Below are 22,308 nucleotides of genomic sequence, written 5' to 3'. Positions count from 1 at the left end.
TTACTGAAGAAACCTGAGAGAGCTTATATATGAGCTCTGTGGGACCTGCAGAGTCCAGTAGTGATTCGAACCAGTTAAGAATAACACACCCTCACCTACTAAGTAGTGTTTGGGCTAATATTTTTTCTTTGGGAAAAAAAACCTCTGGTCAGAGCGCTGATTTGTTTCTGTCTCTGACCTGCCATTTGTCATTTAACATTGTGTGTCAAAAATGCACCCTCTGAGAAAACCACGCAAATCCCCTCAGACCATAAGTAGATTGTTTATAGTTTCGCTAATTTGATTTTAGCGTATTTGATGGATCGCAGACAAGGGCAGCAGCCACATAATCATAGCACTGAGGCATTTATACCCTGCATAATTAACAGTCTTACTGTGAAAACCATCAAGGTTTCACAGTAACCATGAGATTATTTGTGTATTGCTAATTTTGAGAAAAGTTTATTGCTCTTAGCGTACGGCTAGGAGGATATAAATATCAGTTATGTGTTTGTCATGTTTTCATAGTGGAGAGATTTTAGTTTCCTGTAATAAATGAAGTTTAATGTGTGAAAACAGTGGAAATGCTGAGAATCGGAGGGAGAGAAAAAACACTAAAGAGTCAAATGATTTAATATATAATTATATTGTAATACTGCATATTATATATTATACTTATTAATAATAATAAAAGTTGTGTAGCTTACAAATGTCTAAGCCTGCAGATGAAGCAGTCGTTTGTCCTTAATGTCCAGTAGTTTCCACCATTTTTCTTTAATTAACTCAGAGGCAAAGTATGGATCGGTCATCAGAAAATCCTGTTATTAATCTCTGTCTGTATTCTTAACAAATGAAGGGTACAATCATATGGAAACAATCTGGCTCTTGCCCTCAAAGAGACAGAAAACAGAGCCAAATGAAGAACATCCTTTCTCTTAAGACCTGTAATTTGTTTTTATTAGCTATTAGGTAAAACACCTCATTTATCAATGTCAAAGCCTTCACAAAATGATAGCTGTCCACATGTAAATCAGCTAATGCGATGTATGGTTCAGAATTAAGTGGGCTCTTTCTTATGAAATGCTCTACTCTGTGGGCTCAGTGACCCAGCTAAGCCACCCACAACCAGACGTTTTTCTTTCACGGGGCTGTGCTGGAAAACTGAGGAGCGAACACTTAAAAACAGAGCTGATTAAGCACAGACCAAACTGTGTTTCTGTACCCCACACACAGTAGAAGCCAGGGACGCGAATGTGAGTCTGCTACAAATCCGGCAAATAACACTGAATAATTTTTGAGGGAAGAATCGTGTCTCACCTCCTCTGTTTTTTTGCATTTTATTGAAGAAAATGCGTTTGAATCTTCACACGAGCTGCCTCAGCACAGGCCGAAAGTTTAATCCTTGTGCATTTTTTTAAAAGTCCGTAACCTTACGACCGCACAAAGATGCTCACTGTAAAGCAACATACCTCCTGCTGCTAAACTACATGTGTGTAACTGCAACATCTGATTCAGAATACATTCAGTCAGCCTATAGTAAGTAATGTACAGATTTATTGCTCCCCAACATGGATAAATATTTTCTTGTTAATAAAATCACACACACCATCACTCGTACGTTTAAATGTATGTCAGATTGGACGACTGTGTCACTTTATGTGCGAGTTCTTTGGAGTGACGGCTCTCTGAGTCCGCCACTATCCACGAGCACCTTTACCATTACTTATTCAACGTGTTGCACACTATGCCATCATAAGCAACTCGGCCCACTACTTTCGGCTCGGAAAAAGCATGATGAATGACAGGTCTCGCCTGAGCTGTGCCAAGTAACACAAGTCAAAATACATGATACGGAACCATCCAATACTACTGTGGAGCATATCTGTCAGTCTGGCAGACCTCTCCAAAACAGGGACCACACACTCTTTATTAGAGCCAGTAAAATGTCCCAAAGACGTGGCTCGACTGTGCTTTCTGCCTAGCTACCGCGAACAATAGTAGGATTGTGCTGCTCGTCTCTTTTTCTCTTTGTAGGCCTATTATTTTTTCTAGCATTTGTTATTCTCACTTAAACTACAGGCTGGCTCCACGAGTGGGCCGCAGCGTCTCAGAACCGGGCCTGCTCAGGCCAGGAAAAACCCGGCGGAGCCAGACGAATAAAAAGCCAAAGCGCCGACGCCGCGCGGCTCCCAATCTGGTTCCTGTCAGGGGGACATCAAGGGAACACCCGCAACGCAATCTCCAAACGTCTCCCCTTCCTTTTCCCCTCCCTGCTTCTCTCCTTCCATCTCTCCCCACCCTTCAAGCGATACGTATTACAGATGACTGAACCATCGCCAAATTCTCCCAGAATGCTGCTTCTTTTTTCTCGCTTTTTTCCCCCTCTCGTGTCTCCGTGTTTGGAGCCAGCCCACATGGATTGGGATCAATTTAGGGTGAAATGATAATTACCCTGTCAGTTTCAATTCCAACGTGATGAAGTGAGAAACAGGAAATGTAATAAACATAAATGGAATCTCACACGCTTTTGATTGGGAGCGGAATCGAATCAGACGCCACAAACTTGGTCGAATTGTCAATTCCATGCCATCCCCGCTGAGAGAGCGCTGCGTTTATTCCCCGTCTCGCAGCAAAACGCTGGATAAAGCATATTGCTGCAGATAATTACTGAATTCCACATTCAATACCAAGACTATATGCCTGTTACTGTTTAGTTTGGAACTTCATACATGAGAAATGATTTGTGTCACATCTTTGCAGTGGGAAACTCGGGAGCCTGTTTCCCTCCTCCAAAACCGTAAGCAGAAGTCACACATTTCAGTGAGTTTGATGGCCGAAATCAGCGCCTGAACTAAAGCGAGCTTGTCATTTTGGAGCGTATTTGGCAAAGGATGATCAGTGATAGCACGCGGCTAACGGTAGCCAGCTCTAACCCTGTCATGTTGGCTGTTCCACAGCTGATGTATGGAGCTGACTCCTGGCGAGCCACACTGCACTGCCTGGATTTGTTTAACCCAGCAGATCAACCTTCAGACAGGAGCATGTGTGCAGGTAATGGCTGCCAGATGAGGTGAGGCCAGTTCTTAGAGGCCTCGTGGATGCTACAGAGAAGGAACCAATAAACCACACGCGCGCACACACATGCATATACAAACAAGCTCATAGCCCTTGGAACTGTTATGAGAGACAACAACAAATGTGCAAATAAAAAAGTCAATATTTAAAACCATCACGACGCCCTCCCTATTTAGGTGGTTCACTGAGAGTTTGAGTTTTTTGATTTTTCAAAATATTGATACAAACGTGAACTCTTCTAGGCCCAGCTTGCGGCTGCGATGCCAGCGTGGCTTCGAGTTGAGCCTCATTGTGCCAGATCTGGATTCTGGTTGGCAGAGAGCAGTGAATGGTCGTGGGCTAAAGCGAGGGTTGCCAGGCGATGTCTGGACATTGGTCTGTAGGAACGACTGCTCGACCAACCACAGTCTAGCAGGATGAACGGCCCCCTGTAATGAGGATACACTGGAACTAATAGGTCTTTCCAGCTTGCATATTCATTCACAAAACAAACAAATAAATGTCAAAGATTAAACACAGCGAGGGCATCTTTGGCAGAGGCCGCGGCCACCCAGGCGGCCACAATGACGAACTTAGCTGACAACCACTCAAAAATAAATACAACCCCAACTTAGTGGGCTTTCAAATAATTAATTGTGCATATGTTGTAGAGCTAATATTGTCACTGTATGCATCTTCAGGTGGAAAAAGATGTCTGGGCTGTAAATCTTGGCAATTTAGAAAATTGCAATATTAGTGTCTGATTTCGTCTCTTTCACACGTTTTTACGGTGTGGCTTTTAAGGGCAAGCTAAAAGTAATTCTTTCCTCCCAACGTCATCATGTTCTAAACCGGTCAGCACGGCTGTAAATTAATTTGTTCCCTTCGCTGTACAGACAGTGAACTGGGGTAGTAAATTTCCAAGAGTAAGCTCGGAAAGGATGAAGGAAATCTATCTTACAAGCGATCATTAGTGAGTGACTCAAATAAATTGAAGTAGCTGTTATGTAGGCCATCTTTTTCCTTCAACATAGTGGTTAAATATCCTCGAGCGATGCGGCTCAGGAAAGAAAGCGAGCAGCGAGATGTAGCTTTAAACACACCAGAAAAAGGAAAGCGTACCACCCTTGCTCACGATGCTGCTTTTACGAGCTGCCTCCTGGTAATTAAAAAAAATGGTGCACCGTGTAGCTGATATTTCATTTGACACTCTGCGTGCGCAGTAATCGGGAAAGGATCCGCGAGGGAGCTCCCAACATCTCCTGCAGCCTAATTTATAACGGCAACCCACCAAGCAGGAGCAACAGGAGAGCAAACTAGACCCAGGGGTTTGATAAAGAACCTTGGCGATGAAAAGACCTCCGCTACCAGCAGCCGCCCTCTTGCCTGCACAAGCCAGAGAGCAGCTGAGAGTTGAGCCAAACTCTGCACCTGGCCTCCTCAGAGTGCGCCAAGTCTCTTTCCTGTTCCTGTTTCCTGTTATGACGTCTCTTTTTTTTTTTGAATTCCTTGTAGTTCGGAGCAGGTAAAGGGGCCATTCAGGCATTAAAGCCACCTGGGACAGCAGGTTGAGCAAAGCACTGGGGAGTTCTGCTCTGGAACATGTCTGCGGGCAAATTACTCTGCCTTTACTGATTAGTCCGGCCAGGCTCTCACCTGGCAAACACAATATCACCATGTGACAGCGCAGCAACGCTAACACCGTCGGCTAAGATCTGGGAAGAGTGGTGGCTTTCTGTGACATTTTATTATTATTATTATTTCATTGTTTTAGTGTTAGAAGTTTCATTTTTATTACATTTATTAGTGGTGGTGGCGTTCATAAAAATGGATGTTTAAAAAAATGCAGACACAAAGAAAAAATTGCCGTTTGTACAGAATCTGATGAAAACCATCAAAATGTAAATATGTAAGGGCTAAACCCTGTATATGTTCTGTTCTGTACATCATTGCCTTCAAGTGTTTAAACGATTAAAACAATCTGCAGTGGATGTAATTCTCAGCTGACCCTAACTTTGCAAGAAAAAAAAAGATTTTAATAGTTAATAACATTAACTATTAAAATTAAAAAGGCATTAATTACATAATAAGAATAACTGATGTGCATTTAAAGCTATAAATCAGTTTTTAAGCTGTGATAGGTTTTGTTTTTTGTTTTTTTGCGATAAACAAAATTAGTTATCACAAAAAGTTTTATTTCAGGGTCCTTGTGCCTCTGCTTTGAAAAACAGTGGGAAAAGCAAATATGTTGTGATGTATTCACTTCATATACACAATATAAATTCAGTGTATAGCATACATATATACATTAACTGTAATTGTAATGTATAGTTCTACTCAACTACATTTCCTCCCATACTAGGTTATTATTATTATTATTATTATTAATAGCACATACATAAAGAATTAACACATTATAAAGCCCTTAAGCAAAAAGGTTAAAATAGTATAAAAGTATACAAAACCACCTGAAAAGTAACAGCCAACTTAATCAGCTCCAAGATTAAAAGCCACCTTACATATTTTAGTATTTCATACGTTTTTATATTTATACTTCTGCATAATAACTATCTTTTTATAGTAAGGTTTCTCTACTTTTATTCCAGTAAATATTCACATTTCACCAGCAGTTTGACCATGATTACTTACCCATGTGAACACTGGGTGGCACTGTGCAGGCTGGCACTGGGATTTTCACAGCAGCAAAGCGGGAGAGAAAGTGTAACTGCAGCCAGTTTAGCTGGTGGTCCTCTCTCTCACCATCCTCCTGCATCAGCACAACGCTGGCTGAGAGCTGGGCAATATTTAGCCATAAGAAAATATGAAACCCAGTTTCTATGTAGGCTGAGTTACCCCCCCCCCCCCCCAACACACACACACACACACTTGACTCACATTTCAGCTGCAGTGTACATAATAATTATTCTGACCACTCTTTTCCTTCTCTTTCTTCTTCTTGTCCTTATCCTCCTCATTTCCTGCCTCCTCTGTAAGACAGAAATAGATGGGCAGATTCCCATGCAGGGTGGCTCTGTTTTTTCTGCAAGATGTACTTTCACTATAATTTTCTTCCAAGTGCTACATTCATAATGCTAGTGAAAAATTTTCAGGAAAAAGTTTCATTTCTTTTCAACAGCAGACGTCAGTGATATGTGAATACTTATAAACACCAGGCTGTGTATATGTCAGGATCTGATAGTGTTGTGCATTAGAAAGGCTGCTTATTATTGAATGGACTCTCTGTGAGGTTTCCGAGGCAGGAGGACATTTATTAGGAGGGTTAGCAAAACACTATCAGCTAATACGACTCGTAATTACACCAGCAGTGAGGAAACACAGCAAGCTAACACCAGTATGGAAACAATCTGACAATGCAAACACTGCAACTAAGCCGCTGCATGTGTGTATGCACATTTGTAAGTGTGTGTGTGTGTGTGTGTATGGGTGAGTGAGTGCACGTGTGTGTGGACGGAGGCCTCCTTGTGCAGATTGTGGGTGTGCGAACTGTCAAATTGGAGTGGGTGGGTGGGAGTGGAGGGAGCACATCTGGAGGGAATTTATTGTATAATTCAGTCTATTATTGCTGCGGTCGGTGCTTAAGGAGCACGCACACAATTACCGTCCACTCTGCAAGGCTACAAGTGGCCTCTGGCCTAAACTAATAAACTGTGGAGGAGGGTGGAGAGAGGAGAATTCATTTGAGGTTATCATCATCACACTCCTCTCTGCTACCTCTCACACTGACACTTACCAGAGTTTATATTGAATCAATGAGGAACACCTACTGTTCAGGTCTAGATTGTGGTCAAATAAGATTTGAATCTGGTTTTAAAGGTCTGAATTAGACACACATGCGTTGCAAAGTTTATTGAAAGTTCAAGAGGGTTGTTTAGAAGTACTGAAGATTTACATGTGAGCTGGGGCAGAATTTTCCTTTGATTGTGACAAAGCTGATTTGATCATCCACCGTTTTACTTTTGGCTCTGATTTTTATTTAGTATCAATTTTTTTTTAAACTGTTACAGTAGAATCAGTAATAGTTTCACATTCAAAATAAAGTAAAATAAAAATAAGTAAAAGCAAGTAAGCTCAAATATATATAAGACGTGTTAGAGAATTTGCTCCAAATCACATCAACAGTCCTTTCATGGAGATTTAGACTTAAGGTAAAAACTCCACAATAATTGTTGATAACTGCTTTGACAGACAGCCGGTTCTGATACAACGCTTTCATTACATTTTCTTCTGTAGCTGATTGTGGTGGAGTAGATTTGATCATCTACAGTTTTTACGAGTTTTTATTTAATATCCAAAGTTGAAAACAGTTAAAACTGTTACTCAAAAAAGTTTAAGAATAGAATAAAGAAAGAAAAATAAAAGTAAGTAGTCCCCTGATGGTGCTTTATATCGTAATTTTAGTTGTTTTACAAAATCAGAAAAATACCAATATCTGATCAATAAAGTAGTTACAAATTAAGAGTAGAATAGTGTAAAAATGCTTGAACAAAATGCAGGTACCTCAGAGTTGTATAGTACAGTACTATTGTTGGAAGAGTTAAAATGTGTTACATGTCTTATAGGAGTTTAATTGTAAGACTTACAAGCCAAAGATCTGTGGTTCAGTCCCAGGAGCGGACACAGATCTCTTGGGGTCGGTCCAGGAAGGGCATCCAGTGTAAATAAAATAAAATAAAATAAAATAAAATGATATAAATATATGAAGTGACCACTTGTGAGAAGGGAGCAGCTGAAAGTTGCAGTATGTAATGTAAAACAGCTGATCCCCCTGGTTATTTTTTTAAATTATACAAAATGCTGGTTTTATGACAACCAAACCAAAACCTAATAAATATATATTCGATATAACTGTTATATTTGATTTTATTTTTTAATACGATTTTTGTCAGCATAACCGGTTATTCGACTAATTGATTCTGCTCCAATAATGTAATCACACCTTCACTGTTCGGTATTCACAGGTCATTGTCATTATCTCAATGGATTTTGCAGCTCTCATGTTTCATGTGAAATGTCTTGTGTGGTGCACTAAGTAGGTGCATGAACAAGGGAACTCTATTGGTTTATGAGGTGATGTCTTTTCATATACATTAGTTTGCATCATAAAATGGTCTGAAATAAAACCCACCTCGTCTTTTCCATTTCAGCAGCCTCTAGGAATAGACTGGTGAGGCGTCTAGGATAAAGACTTTACCAGGGGAAAAATCTGTTCAGGCCATGCATGCAGTATCTGGCTCAGGCAGCCCTGAATGACCCACAGTGTGTGTGTGTGAGGGAGAGAGAGAGATTTAGAGCTCCTAACAGTGCTGGCAAAGAGCTCACAGCCCAGAACAATAAAGTACTTCCTTTCCAGCCCTCCTAGTGGCGACCTCGAGTGGAAAGTGAAAGGTTCAGCTTGTTGTGACCTTTCACCACCTGAACGTGTCAGTCTGACACTTTTTTTCACGCTTCCTCTTTATTTATCCCCCCAAAACGCGCACACAAACTCATCAGTCTTTCTTATACATTTTATTTTGGGTGGTGCGTCCTCGTATATTAACGGCTGCACAACTGTGTTTCACATCTTATTTTTATTTCTTCGTCTGTATGAGAGAACGACACAGTCTCTTTACTCGTGGACAATCCTCAGCTGCTGTTGTGGCACACCTCTGTCACTCTGCTTCCCAAGAGACTCTCCTGTCCCGCAGTCAGATAAGCTCCAGACTCCACCCTGGCTGTTGTTCTTCACTGCCAGTGTTGGACGCTAACCAGAAACTGCATCAGGTGGAGAACTAGTTTGTTTGGACTCACCCAAGCCGCAGAGGACATTCATCATCAGCTGCAGCTGCAGTTTAAGACAGTGGAGGGGTTCATTCATTCAGGATTAGGAAATTAGTGAAGAAGCAGCGTGCCAAAGTATGTTTATGAAGGTGTGCGTAAAGCAAGCCGTCTATTAGAGTCAGTCTTATTCCGTGGGAAGGAGCACACACACAGAGACGTTCGGTACTGATATTTTCACTTTCTAAAGTCTTGTGCTTTTTTTCTTTTTCTGAGTAATGAAAATGTATCGAGCTTCTATTTTGGCCAGGCAGACTTCCAAACTGCATTCTACAGCCTGACAAAATTACTGTGTGCATTTCCACAGAACAATCGCAAAGGCACAACATTTGGACGCACACTTCATCAGTTATGCGTAATGTTTTGTTTTTCTCAGCCTTATAGTTCATAGAAACTGCCTGACCCAGCTTGTTTACAGCTTATTTAAGTGAATATGAGGTATAACTTAAATTCCTGATATGGTCATACATACATATATGGGTATATGACTTGTTTTCTGTTTTATTCTTTTGGGATTTTATTTTTTTTCTTCCATTTTTTTATTAACATCTCCTGTTTTACACTACAACCGCAATATTATGTCTCTCTCAGTAAGGTGTTATGTCTGCCGGGTATAGCGCAATCCCTAGTCCCTGAATACACTGCAGTATTTACCAATATTGAAATAGCTTGGGATGAAGTGAGTATTGAATCAGGAATGTGCTTGTGGCAGATCTCCACCCCTGATAATATAGGGTGTTTTTTCCCAAAGTGGTTTTTGCCCACTTGTTTTTCTCTGTGTTTTTTTTTTTTTTTCTCTCATCGCAATCCTCTGTCACTCTTCCAGTAAACGTCTATGTGTTTGTGTGTTTGCCTGTGCCTTAAGGAGACTTGTTTTTATTCCGGTTGCTGTCTGTGTTTGTCGTTATACTATCTTTACAAGCCCTTGGTTTGTGAGTTGGAATGTAAAGTGACACATGTCCAAAAAACACAATAAGGCCTTACTGGTTACACTTCCTGTGCACAATCTCTTTGCTATGCAGTATCCATTTATTTGGCTTATTCACATAATAAAAATGGTTTGCTTCTGTGGCTCTGTTGCGGTAAATGGCTACAATGTGTGTTTCTGCTTTTGCCCGTTACCACGTCGAGTTCTTTTACAATTGGACACTTTTTATTCTTATTCTTGTTTTGTTGCTAACTTCAATATTTGTTTAGGGTTCTTTTTACTAGGATGCTTATATTCAAGTTCATGATAAACTTGAATGTAGGATAAAACATTTCATAAGCTGTCCAAAAGGAGGGAATTTCCTCTTGGTTATGGTTGTCTTTATACATTTATATATTTATTTACTCTAGAATATCAAAAAACTTCTTTATTTTAATTTTAAAAAATTTAAAAAAGGGAGAGTGCATCTGGTTTACTACAGTTAAATACATTTCATTCACTAGAAGCATTTCATTCATTTAGTACTGTGCCTAGCATACAGTAGTCAAAATGATACCCTTCTCTTTTGTCTACCCGAGTGTGCAATTTACACAGCTTGGTGATTTGGTCAGAAGGAGACCACACGATGAAGGGTGATAGACCACAGATCAAGTGGCAAAAGGACAGGAAATATGCGATGAAATGTGCAGTAAAGTGGATGAGGTCACCCACACACAGCAACTGAAAATCAAGAGACCAACAGCCTCAGAATTAAAGATAATAATTTCTTTGACCTATAACATTTAAACCGCCACCACTGAAAAACTCATACAAGGCTTGACTTTTTTTTTTTTTCCTTCCTCCTCTCTGAGCGAGCCTGCATGTACATTCATTTAAGCTGAGTGCAGAGAGACCACATGAGAGGGGGGACACAAACAGAAGCCAATTAAAGAACGATGGGAATGAAACGACAAGAGAAAGAATGTCACGAAACAGCTGCGGTCACTATTTGTGCGACAGTTAACAGGCTTTTATAAAAGAGAAGAGAAGAAATCGTCGCATATCTTGACAAGTACAAGTGGATGCAGAGCTGGAACCACCGCACATTCCTCTTTTTGTTGACTCTCTGTTTTTATATTTGTCTTTCTGTCACTTAAAAGGATGATGGTGTCTTTGTTCTCAGAATAGTGAGGAAAGCTGTAGTTTGATGTAATTGAAGTTTTTTCTTTCACTGTAAGACGAGGCAGATCGGTTGATTCAAAGGGCTGATAGAGAGGATCAGAGTACACCTGTGCTCACTCAAGTCTGCTCTCTGGATCCACACCCCTCATGAATGCAGTTGGTGTGTGTCTGTGCTTTTATAGTAGTATGGCTTTACGGATGGAAATGTTAGTCTGTCACCTCTTTAGTCTAGATAGTAATATCTCAACAATTATTAGATGAATTTTGGTTCATACATTTATAGATTTACTGGTCTCGGATTAGGAATCGTTGACATTTTCTATCCGGTCTTTAAATCTGACGTCATTAGCCATGTCTGGGCCCAAACTCCGCTGCAGGTCTCTAAGTCAAATGATCACTGCAGCATTACTGAGAGTTGAAAAACTGTGTAAATTCTTTCATCTGTAATAAAATGATCGGTGTGGCAGTTAGCAGGGAGTTAGCACTAGCTTCCTGCTAAATATAATATACCATATTCTGACTGAGGGATTTATGAAACTAATTAAAAGCGTACAGCTCTGCTATCACTTCCAACATAAATGAAGACAGGAAACAGCAGCGACGTTTGTAGGGTTACTGCAGTTGGGCTAGCTGGTATATAATGATGTGCTGCACGATCGCTAGCGACACAGCTATGTTAGCATAATACAAACAGTGAAGCCGGAGGACGAAGGCTACCGGACGGAGGACTTTTTTTCCCACTCGATAAAAGTTAACGTGAGGGTTCCCAATGGTTAGGGGCAAATGCAATCGCATGGCAGGATGCTGTAAACGGACCAAACGTCAGTCAGGAGAACCACCGAGATAATCCATCTACAATACGAGGTTAGTCATTAATATACTGCTGCATGGGCTGGGCTGTAGTTACATCGTAAGGGTTTAAAAACTGAGCTTTAAAATGATTAGCGGTAATAAAAACCGAGAGAAGCCGACATTGATCACTGACTGTTTTTTAGGGTTTTGTTGAGATTAAACAGAACAAGATATAAAGCATTAAAACATTAAAAACACAACAGCCTTATTAAATGCAGACTACTTTGGGCCCGGAAGCAGGATTCATCACGTCATCACTTAAGGACCGGATTCAATTCAATTCACTTCAATTCAGTTTTATTTATACAGCGCCAAATCACAACAGCAGTCACCTCAAGGCGCTTTAGATTGTAAGGTAAACCCTACAATAACACATTTAACCTCCTAAGACGTGAACTCTTTCATGGCATGCATTTTTAATTGCTCTTTGATATTTGGGCTCATTGGGACCTGATGAATGTAAAAACAAAGAATTACCAGATTTTTGTTTCTAAGAAAAATGAGAGCCACATATGAGGATATTCGTTTAAAACTTTGATAGAACAGTAGCAGTATAATGTCCTCGTAAGTGGATATCAGGCCCTTGTAGAGCAGAATTTAGTGTTTTGGTCTAAATACCCCAAAATGTGATGTCCACATATGTGGACGCCAGGTCTTAGGAGGATAGAGGAAAAACCCAACAATCATATGACCTCCTATGAGCAAGCACTTTGGCGACAGTGGGAAGGAAAAACTCTCTTTTAAAAGGAAGAACCCTCCGGCAGAACCAGGCTCAGGGAGGGGCGGGGCCATCTGCCATGACGGTTGGGGAGAGATCAGCAGATTGTTTAAGAACAGATTAACAATAGATTTGGTACTAATGATTGTTGTCCCTGACGAATGACTCTGACCTGCAGTATGCAGTGTGTCCAAAGGCGTGCGACTTGCCAGAGTAAGCTGAACTGGGTAGAGGTCTGTGAGGAAAATAAAGGGGAAATAGTGCTGTCAATAGATTAAAAAGATTAATTACAGAAAATTGTGAGATTAATTAGTTAATCGCTATTAATCACAATTACTTGATCAATAGCCTGGTTGCAGTTATATTTTTTTCAACTTTATATTTAAGCTTGTAACAGACATTTATGCAATATAATGAAGTAAATGCAGAATAAACACAAAGAATGTTAAATGTTTAAATTCAAAGAGAATTTGAATAGTTTTCTTCAGTCTTTTAGCACAGGGTCTCTCCTGTGAAATACAACTTTTTAAAAAACATTTTAATAATAGGTAAGTATACACTAATATATATATGTTAGTGCTTTCAAGCATTTAAAAAACGTAATCAGATTCAATGTTACTGTGGATTAATTTTGATTAATCACGATTAAATATCATTCATTTTTATCCTACATTAGTCCCATTTCATTTTGCATGAGCAAACAGACTTAAGAAAAAAGGCAAAATATATGCACTTAACATGTTTATTGAACATCTTGAACATTCATACTAAGAAAAAAAACTCTGTAATTATTTATCCACTCTCTCTCTGTCACTCTTGGGGAGGCACTTCAAGTCCTTGAAACGAGGAACCAAATTTCCCATCGAGAGGGCCAATGTGCGTTTATCATCCTCCATATTGAGTTGATCGGTTCGGCTGCCCGTCACTACCAGATCAACTGCCCATTTGCGCATGTGCGAAGGTAACTCTACTTGGAGAAACTGCCCGAAATGCGTTGACATAAACATTTCAGGGATTTTTCTGCACTCCAGATGCATTAATTCCATTAAAAATTTTAATTGCGTTGACCGTGATAGCGGATTAATTTGCGTTAACACGTTAATTTTGAAAGGACTATGAGAAAAATGTTTAGCAAAATATTTACAGATGGCAATCTGTTTATGGCTTTGATTAGTTATTCTTATTGGATCATTTTTATTTGATAACTCGTGGTCACATTTAGAGTAAAATAAGTCACAAAACAGGGGATCGCGTTGTGTAGTGTTTTTAATGTCTCTGGCAGATCCACTCCTTGCCCCTTGCTCGTCATGTTTGGTTTGAAAAGAGCTAAGACGGTCAAATGGTGAGCCTAAGGCCTCCAAACAGCTGTCCACAAATCAGTGGCTGATGTGATGGTGTCCACATTCATCTTTATACAGTCTTTATCACATAGTTGTGACTTTCAGAGTCTGCACACTGAAAGTTAGTCAGCGTATTAGAATTGTAGTATTGTGACCACTATTGGATTAGTCTGTGAGGGAACTTGAGTGGAATTTAAATTTCGTTCCCGGGACCATTTGTCACTCTAGTGGCATCATTATACCCCTCAGCCTAAACTGATATCATGAAGATGGTAAACACTGTACTACCAACATTGTCAGTGTAACCAGGGTAACCAGTGGTTGTTACGGAAATCCTTACGAAATCTTTATAAATCCGTCCTTACATCTTTCTGAGACCTCATACCAGCGTCCATAGTCACAAAAGTCAGGGCAGGGAAACTGTTTAGGAAAAGTGGATGTAATATTTTAGACTGCTTGAGCACAAACTGAGTCTTGTTTGTATGTTTTGTATATAGGATGTGATTCAGTATGTTCCATCATGCAGTTGTCAAATTCAGACAACTGTGCATGCTTAGTGTTCACTTAAATTTCCCACATCAAGCAAATGGTCAGCAGAAAGATGGTTCCTGTGAGCAAATCCCAACTGCTGTCAAGTTTCAAAGGCTAAATACACCCGAGTTCAGTCTCTCAGAATCTCGCTCTGTCAGAACCCACAAACAGAGCCTCCACAATTACCAACAATTACAGAGTAAACTTCCATCTACTGTTACCAAATGATTTTTGTGTGTGTTTTAAGGGGCCTTATAAATGAATGTGTGTAAAGAGCTGTTTGTTTTTTCATTGGGTCCGCAATCTTCTAATCCCGGAGCACTTCAAAGTATTTACAGGAACAAGCCATAACAGGATCAGCCTCTGAACAAGGCAGCAGATCAAAGAGAGGGGCTGCTGCCGACATAAATATGGAAATAATATGACTCAGTGGGAACGTAGGGTGTTACAGGGACTAGATTTGCAGACGAGAGAACAAGATTGGTCGACACACGAGAGAGGAAGAGACTTGGTTTGAATGCACGTGGGATTTTATCAAGTTTTATTGTCTAACTAAATTACTCAAGTAAAGTTGGGGTTTTTTTCATTATTCCTCAGGAGCAATTTGTCCTGCAGTTTGCTGATTTTTCTTCGACCCAGACATTGCATTGTGGGGGATTTAAACCAGCAGGCTCTCTCTGTTGAGTGAGTTATTGCCTCTCATATAAAACTAGTAAAAAACAAAGAATAACAAAACCATGTGGCGTGACCCTGGCCTATATATTTGCATGTAGGTAGTCAACAAACCACAACAAGCAGCAGTCTATCTCTCCATCTCAAAGGCAAACAGTAGCTCAGGGCCAAGCAGCATTCGTCTGAAGAAACACGGCACATGACCCATGTTAATTTTCATAACCTGTAAAAAGGAAAAAGCTGACTTCTGGCTCTGACAGACACACACACAAGCACACAATGTTTATGTGCTTTAAAAAACATGAGCAGGTCAAAATGTACACTGTAGATGGATTTGTACTCTGCTACAGGACAAAGATTTATATCTTTAACCCAAACACAGTAACATGGGCTGATGTATTCTGCAATTTGGAGCTGTGGTGTTTAATGTGCAATCAAGGTGCGTTTACCATGCTGACATATAGCCATAACTTTCTGGCCAAATGCTTTGATGTTATTATTATTCAGACTGTGTACTTTTCTCTTGAAATAGGTAGTTCTGGAAGATTCTTGCCAGTCTGGGAACTTGGTTAATATCTTCAGTTTGTCAATGACACAATTTTGTGTGTTAAACTACATAAATTTACATCAACTTTGCAAGCAATGCCCCTCATCACATTGATAATGAAATGAAGAGATTTTTTTTGTCATTTAAGAAGCTAATTCACCCCAGTGAAATCTTTGAAAGACACTTTTTCTTTCTTTTTTCTTTTTTTTAAGCCTATGCTGCAGCGGCCATGAGAGATCAAATTTACTGCAACTTAAAAAACCCCAGCAAGTTGAAAAATGCTGCAACAGCACACAGAACGCAATAGAAGTTGAATAAAACACGACGGAAATGGGGGAAAAAAAAATCACAAAGCAAAATGTAAGTGTTTCTGGCGACACAATCCGGTCTTTAAGTCTGACGTCATTGACCATGTCTGGGCCCAAACTCCGATGCAGGTCTCTAAGTCAACGTCAACGTCCAGGCATCCATGAAAACAGAAAACGGTTACATCGTAAGGGTTTAAAAACTGAGCTTTAAAATCATTAGCGGTAATAAAAACCGAGAGGAGCCGACAGTGATCACTAGGGGCTTGTTGAGATTAAATAGAACAAGATACAAAGCATTAAAACATGTTAAAAACACAACAGACTACTTTGGGCCCGGAAGCAGAATTCGTCACGTCATCACATAAAGACCGGATAAGTTGAGGGACCAGCTACGGAACCAATGACTGTAGAAAACAGTCAAAAAACTGACAGAAACAAAGTCATGCAAAGGATTGTGCTGAGCTCAAAAGAAGCAGCGTAGTCATCCGTGTTGTGAGGGAGAAAAATAATTAATTAATGTGCGTTTTGATTGCAGTTTCATATAATGCTGGTGATTCATGTTAGCTATTAGCTGTTTACTGTTAGCTTGTCACTTCCGCAATCATTCCATTGAGTTGTCGTCTCACCAAAAACACGCCTGTTTTCTGGGATTTTTTAAAAATTTATTTTGTTCTGTTTCTGGTGTTCTTTTCCCCGTTTCTGTTGCGTTGTGTGTTTTTTGTGTTCTTTTGCAGCATTTTTCTATTTGCCGTTTTCGTTTTTCTTTTTCTAAAGTTGCAGTCCAATTGACCTCTCAGGGCAACCAGCCTATACTAATGCTGCGGTTTAAATGTTGTTGTTGTTTTTTGTTTTTTTATCAAATTGAAGGATGCAAAGTAGTTCAGACTGGCAGCACAATCAGACAGCACAGTCCAATGACATAATTTGACCGCTTGCTCACAGCACAGCTTGTGTAATGATATTTTTGCTGTGCTCCTTGATATTCGGTGGCCCAGCTAGTCGAATCAGCCCTTGGCCTCTACCTTGTATTGTATTGTTTCCTCATTAGCTAGCATACATGTTATGAGTAAATGTCTTTGCTGTCTTGTGGTGGTGTTTATGTGCTTGTCAGTATGTGTAAGGTGCCAGCTATGTCATTGTTCTGCTGCTGATCTAATTGTTGCATCTAAATTTCGATCAAGCATTTGATAGTATTTAAATACAAAGTAATGGATTTATTTGACAGATCTCTGCACTATTCTCCAGCCTGTTGTTTAATCTAAACTGCCTAGCTCCCGTTTCAGTTTACTGTGCACTTTTGCGCCAGTATACTCAGCTGCACTCACCCACTGCCAACCTAAAGCTTGTATCCCCACGCTGATGTCATCTGCTGCGTATCAACGCGACATGAAGCAACACGAGATGAAAGTGTCTCTTCCAAGCCATGAGGTTTTGCAGATTTCACATGCATAAGTTAATAATTATCTGCTGGATAGCTGACTCCATAAGTTAGGTAGGGATTCAACAGAAACATGGGCTCGCTGTGCTCTGCTAAACACAAGTCAGCATTTCGTCACTTTAAACGCTAAAATTGATCATAAACTGGAAAGTTGGAAAATGAAGGTAATATCAGGATTTCAGCCCTCGGTAAAAGGTTTCTGTTCTCCTTTGAAGCAGCGTAAAGGAAAAACAGACAGATACTGGAGGTTGAATGTGGATATTTTAAAATATATTTAAAAGATTTTGTATTCTTCAATGCAGTTTTGCAGTCGTGCATTGTGTGAACATTTGTACGTTTTATCTGGCAGCTGCTCCAAGTAAGTAGAAGATAAAATATGAATTGCTAGAGTTGTAAAATTCTCAAGGGTGTTGAGTGTTTATATTGTTTGACAAACACATTGCATTCTGTGAAAGAGTACTTAAATGCACAATTGTACTAAATTCAGTAATCACATTACAGTTACAATTATGTCATTACTTGTGGTTCAAAACCTTTTCGTTCTGCCCACTTGTGCTGCAGTTAGCTTCAGTTCGTGTGCAGGGAGGAGGACAATGCTGGAGCAGTCGACGACATTTGACGAGTGTGGATTTGGACATTACTTTTATTTTTATTGCACAAAAGAACAAGAGCGTGATGGTAAAGTGCAAACTGAAAGGAAAGAAACAACTGCTTTATTCTAGTTACACAAAATCAGCTCTTTGCAAGCATCTGCAATGAAAAATGCTAACGGGAAACTAATGAGGATCCTAGAGTGACATTAAAGCTGAGCCACGGCTGAGCAGACGAGGCCTGATTTTCGACAGGTAGCAAAGTCATTGATGAGCATTCAGGCTTGTAGCCTCCAATTCTACCTTCACCTGTTTTGTTTTGTTTACAGTAGAATCAGTGGCGATCACTTTGAAGTCTCATGGGCTGGTTTTCAGCTTCATACTGTCGGCTTTGTGTTCAAACGTAAAGGTTTATATTGCTACACTGAAACGTGACAGTGTATTTCAGGCCACGTTACAGAGTAATGCAAAAGTAATGTAATGAGTGGTGTTTCTCCAAATTACTGTAACATATAATGTGTAATGCATTCTGTTTTTAGATTAACAACCTCAACACTGTTGATCAGCCTCCATGGGTACGATGAGTTTTTAAAATCTTCTTTTTTAAATATTGTAACTCTTGTCTGGTAATTCTGGTAAAGCTAAATCATTCAGGTCAAATCATTATTTTTCGGCTTTTGAGTTAACTGCTTTTGTCAATCAAGATTGTTTGACAAATAAAAAATCTGCCACACAGCAAGTCCAACAATCTTAAAGTCTAAGTGAGAGTGGCATCAAGTCATAAAAGCGAGTTCCAGTTTATTTAAACAGCATGTCCCGGGGGAACTGACTGTGTTTTATATGGATTAATTCATCATCAGTAGCCTAGAACTCAACATGTCCTTGAATAAAGAAGCCCCGACTTTTCACAAACATTTTTTGAAGAGTTTTAGTCTGTTTTATTTGTATATGCTGCTTATGTTTAAGTTCAGTTGTTGAACAGCTTCATGTCTGCATGAAATGACACTTCCGAAGTAACGTGATTGATATTTTTGCTTCCTTAATTGGTGTACATGCTTATATGTATGCTCAGCCCTTTGCATGTGCAAAAAGCTGTGAATGTGCATCTATGTGTTGTTAGATGTGTATGTTTGTGTGAGAGAGTGTGTGTGTGGGCGCGGGGCTGAAATTAAAGAGGCCCCGGGATGAATATGTAGAGCAGATGTAGCAGCCAAGCTCAAAGGCTCACGCCTGGAGCCTATTTGACGCTGTAGGAAATGTTGTCTCTGACAGAAGGAAAAGAGACTGCTGGGTCACCAGGTTGAACTAATAACTGGGATCTTCAAAATGATATAAACATATACAGAAGTATAAATGCTTGACCCTTCCAGAGGAGCGTTTCTTTTTAACAGCATAATGGAGGCTGTTGCCATAAGTCTGGGAGTGCACTTTTACGACTTCCCCATTTAATTTCTGCTCCTAACATAAAGGCATTTGTAATATAATAAATGCCAGCAACTTCTAGGGGGAAAATCTATAATTCACTCCAGTTGGGTAATTTATTCCATTTGTTTAGTCACAAAGGGCTTTGGTCAAGATCAGAGACAACTGTCTTTCGAAAGCGAGCAGACTGGCCGGTGATCAGTCAGTTCCTCCGGAGCAAGAACGAGGCAAACGTTTCTCTGTAGTCTCAACAACGCCTCCAAACTCACGGGCCATTTCTGCATCATGAGGAAACTGTATGTCAGCATTTCATCTCAGGACTCCCACTCTCTCTCTTTTTCTCTCAACTCTCCATCTTTCTGTGGCTCCTTCCTTCTTGGATTCTTCTCTCTCTCAACTCTCAAAAAATACTCACACATGCCCATAAACAAGCTGGAAAAAAAACATCCACTAAAAAGTCTGTGAAATTAAACCTCAACACCACAACATATGCTAAGCAGCAAGAAAGACATGTTTGATTTAGCAGTTATGCATGCAGACAGTATAGCAGGAAACTGGTGGCTGTAGCCTAAAGGTTAGAAAAGCTGATTTGTGACCAGAAAGTTGCTGAAAGGCTGGAATGGCTGTCGGGCTGTCTCGTACCTTGTGTTTAACCCTCAACCAATCCAGCAGAGCTGTTTTGTGGCCAGCAGTTGATGACTTTGGATATTTTTGCAGCTTCTAGGTGTGAATGTGTGTAACTGTATAAATGAGAAACTGCTGCTGAAAAGCGCACGTGTGGCGCGTTGACTTTCAAAAATTAGACAAAGTCCGTCAACGGCGACAATGAAGGAAAACGGAACAGAAGGTGCGCTAGCTAATAAACGCTAATTATAATGTCGATGATGGCCGGCGGTGCAGATTAACCAGTTAACAGCTAATATGATCCGATGGAACATAAAATATACTTTAACACGACATCTCACTGAAAAGCCTGCTTGTACAATTATGTAGCCATGATTGGTAAAACAGTATCCACCGCTACCCAGAAATATCTCAAGCAGCTGATGTAGCTGCTTTAGTTGTTACGTTAAAAGCAGCAGCTGTCAACTGTCAAGCTTGTAAATCTTTCCCCAGATGTTTTCTAAATTAAAAGTTTGGATTTAATGTTGTCCAGAGTTTTAGCTGTCTGTCTGAACCATAACCTAGACTGTGATTAGTGTTTTTTGGCAAACGAGCAGTAATGCAGCTTGAGCTCAGGTAGCTGCAAAAATACAGTGTTCAAGAACAAAGGTGTAAAAAAAGAAAAAAAGCTTATGTAATGAGAACAGCACCTGTGACTATGATAAACAATATGGAGCCAGTGGTAGCTTTTCTATGCCAAGAATAAATCAAGCGTAGTGTCAGATCAGGTAGTGGAGTTCCCAGTACCAGTCACCATCAGCTGATGGCTTAGTCTTCGCCTTTTGTACGCATCCACATGGTAAATTGTTAGCACTGTTGGCGCTATCTAATCTGTGTTAGCCCATTTGCAGTTCTGCAAGCCACTTTGTAATATGCACCTGTTGAAATTAATGACTGCTTTGTTCTCTGTGGGGGATTTTGTTGCTGCCTTATCCCCAGACCATGACGGGGCCTCCACTGTGTTTCACAGATGAGTATAGGTACTCTCTGTTGTACCTGTTTCCTGACCTCCTCTGTACACACTGACAATAATTTCAACCAAAAATGTCAAATTTAGATTCATCACTTTACTTCACTCCCGGTTCTTGTGTCTTTTCTCCTTCTTTAAAAATGGCTTCTTGACAGCCGCACTTCCACATTTCTGATGATGCTTCAATGAACAGCAGATCGTTGGCGTTTTTCATACATTCAGCTAAAGAAATGGGGACAAATTATGTGTTCTTTTTTTTTTCCAAGAGGCTTCCAGTAACAAAGTGCCTAAAGATACATTTCAAAATTGGTTCTTGGCTAAGTTGTTTGTTATGTGTGGACACAGCACTGATTCATCCTTTGAGTTAGGTGTCTTTTTTTCTGCTTAAATGATTCATGGGTCAGCGTTCAGTAGCTTACCAAACAAAAACCATTCCTCTGAAAATGGTCAGGTACAAGGACTGGCCTGAAAATGAGTGAAAAGGAGCCCATGTCCAAAGAACAACTTTGAAAGACCTTCAGAAACCTTGGAAAACTCTTGCTGGAGACCACTTTTAAAAATTACAAGAAAGGCTGGCTCCTTGGTAACAAAATATGAATAAATGAGAGATACCTCAAGACTTTTGCACAGTATTGTAAAGTGCTGCTGTGAACACTATTAAATATTATTTGACCTCAGCTGTCTCCTGTTAGCTCTACACCTGTGTGTGAGGAGGAAAAGGGAGAAACTACTGTGACTGTAAATTACAGCAGTTTGAACTGACATGGAACTGGTCCACATAAATTAGATAAATGACACCAGCAAATTTTAATATTTTTATGTTGTGGGCCAGACCTTCCCAAAGTGTGGGGCCCGCCCCCCAGGGGGGGCGCAGAGCCATTGCAGGGGGGGCGCAGGATGAAAAGGGGGGGGAAGAAAAAACAAAACGCTTGGACACTGCTAGCACGGGGCGCCCACAGAAATGCAAAGCAGGAGATGAAGCATCGCTGAATATGTTTCCAAACCAACTTAATTCTAAGCCAAAGACTAGAAAATATGGTGAAGCAAATCTTCCCTTTGGCTTCACCTGCACAAGTGCCGAGGTAGGTCTCCCTGCAGAATTGGTTTTCCCTGCGTCTGGAGCAGCGCTGGGCTCTCCAAATCACGGACAAACAGGATCCTACAGCTGTTTATGTTTTTAAACCAAAACCATTTTGCACAGAGAGGCATTTTTTGAAAAATGCATTGATAGCAGTGTTGAATATTATTACACATACAGTAAAATAATCACACCGTGACGCCTCTGCCTTTCTAAATGGAG

General features: G+C 40.1%; 2 long non-coding RNA genes across 2 annotated transcripts in view; one reads left to right on the top strand and one right to left on the bottom strand.

Annotated features, from left to right (window-relative positions):
* Positions 1–22,308, top strand: part of LOC120724786 — a 68,857-nt gene that overhangs the window by 44,608 nt on the left and 1,941 nt on the right. The window lies entirely within an intron of this gene.
* LOC120724788 lies at positions 11,695–21,766 on the bottom strand. Its single transcript, XR_005693994.1, has 3 exons — positions 21,756–21,766; positions 12,859–12,863; positions 11,695–11,849 (listed from the first exon to the last, which is right to left on the bottom strand). It is a non-coding gene; the product is annotated as an uncharacterized LOC120724788 (long non-coding RNA).

The sequence above is a fragment of the Simochromis diagramma genome, unplaced genomic scaffold (genome assembly GCF_900408965.1).
Source record: "Simochromis diagramma unplaced genomic scaffold, fSimDia1.1 OVJJ01000802.1, whole genome shotgun sequence".
In the NCBI taxonomy this organism is placed as follows: domain Eukaryota; kingdom Metazoa; phylum Chordata; class Actinopteri; order Cichliformes; family Cichlidae; genus Simochromis; species Simochromis diagramma.
This window is presented reverse-complemented; position numbering and strand designations above follow the sequence as displayed.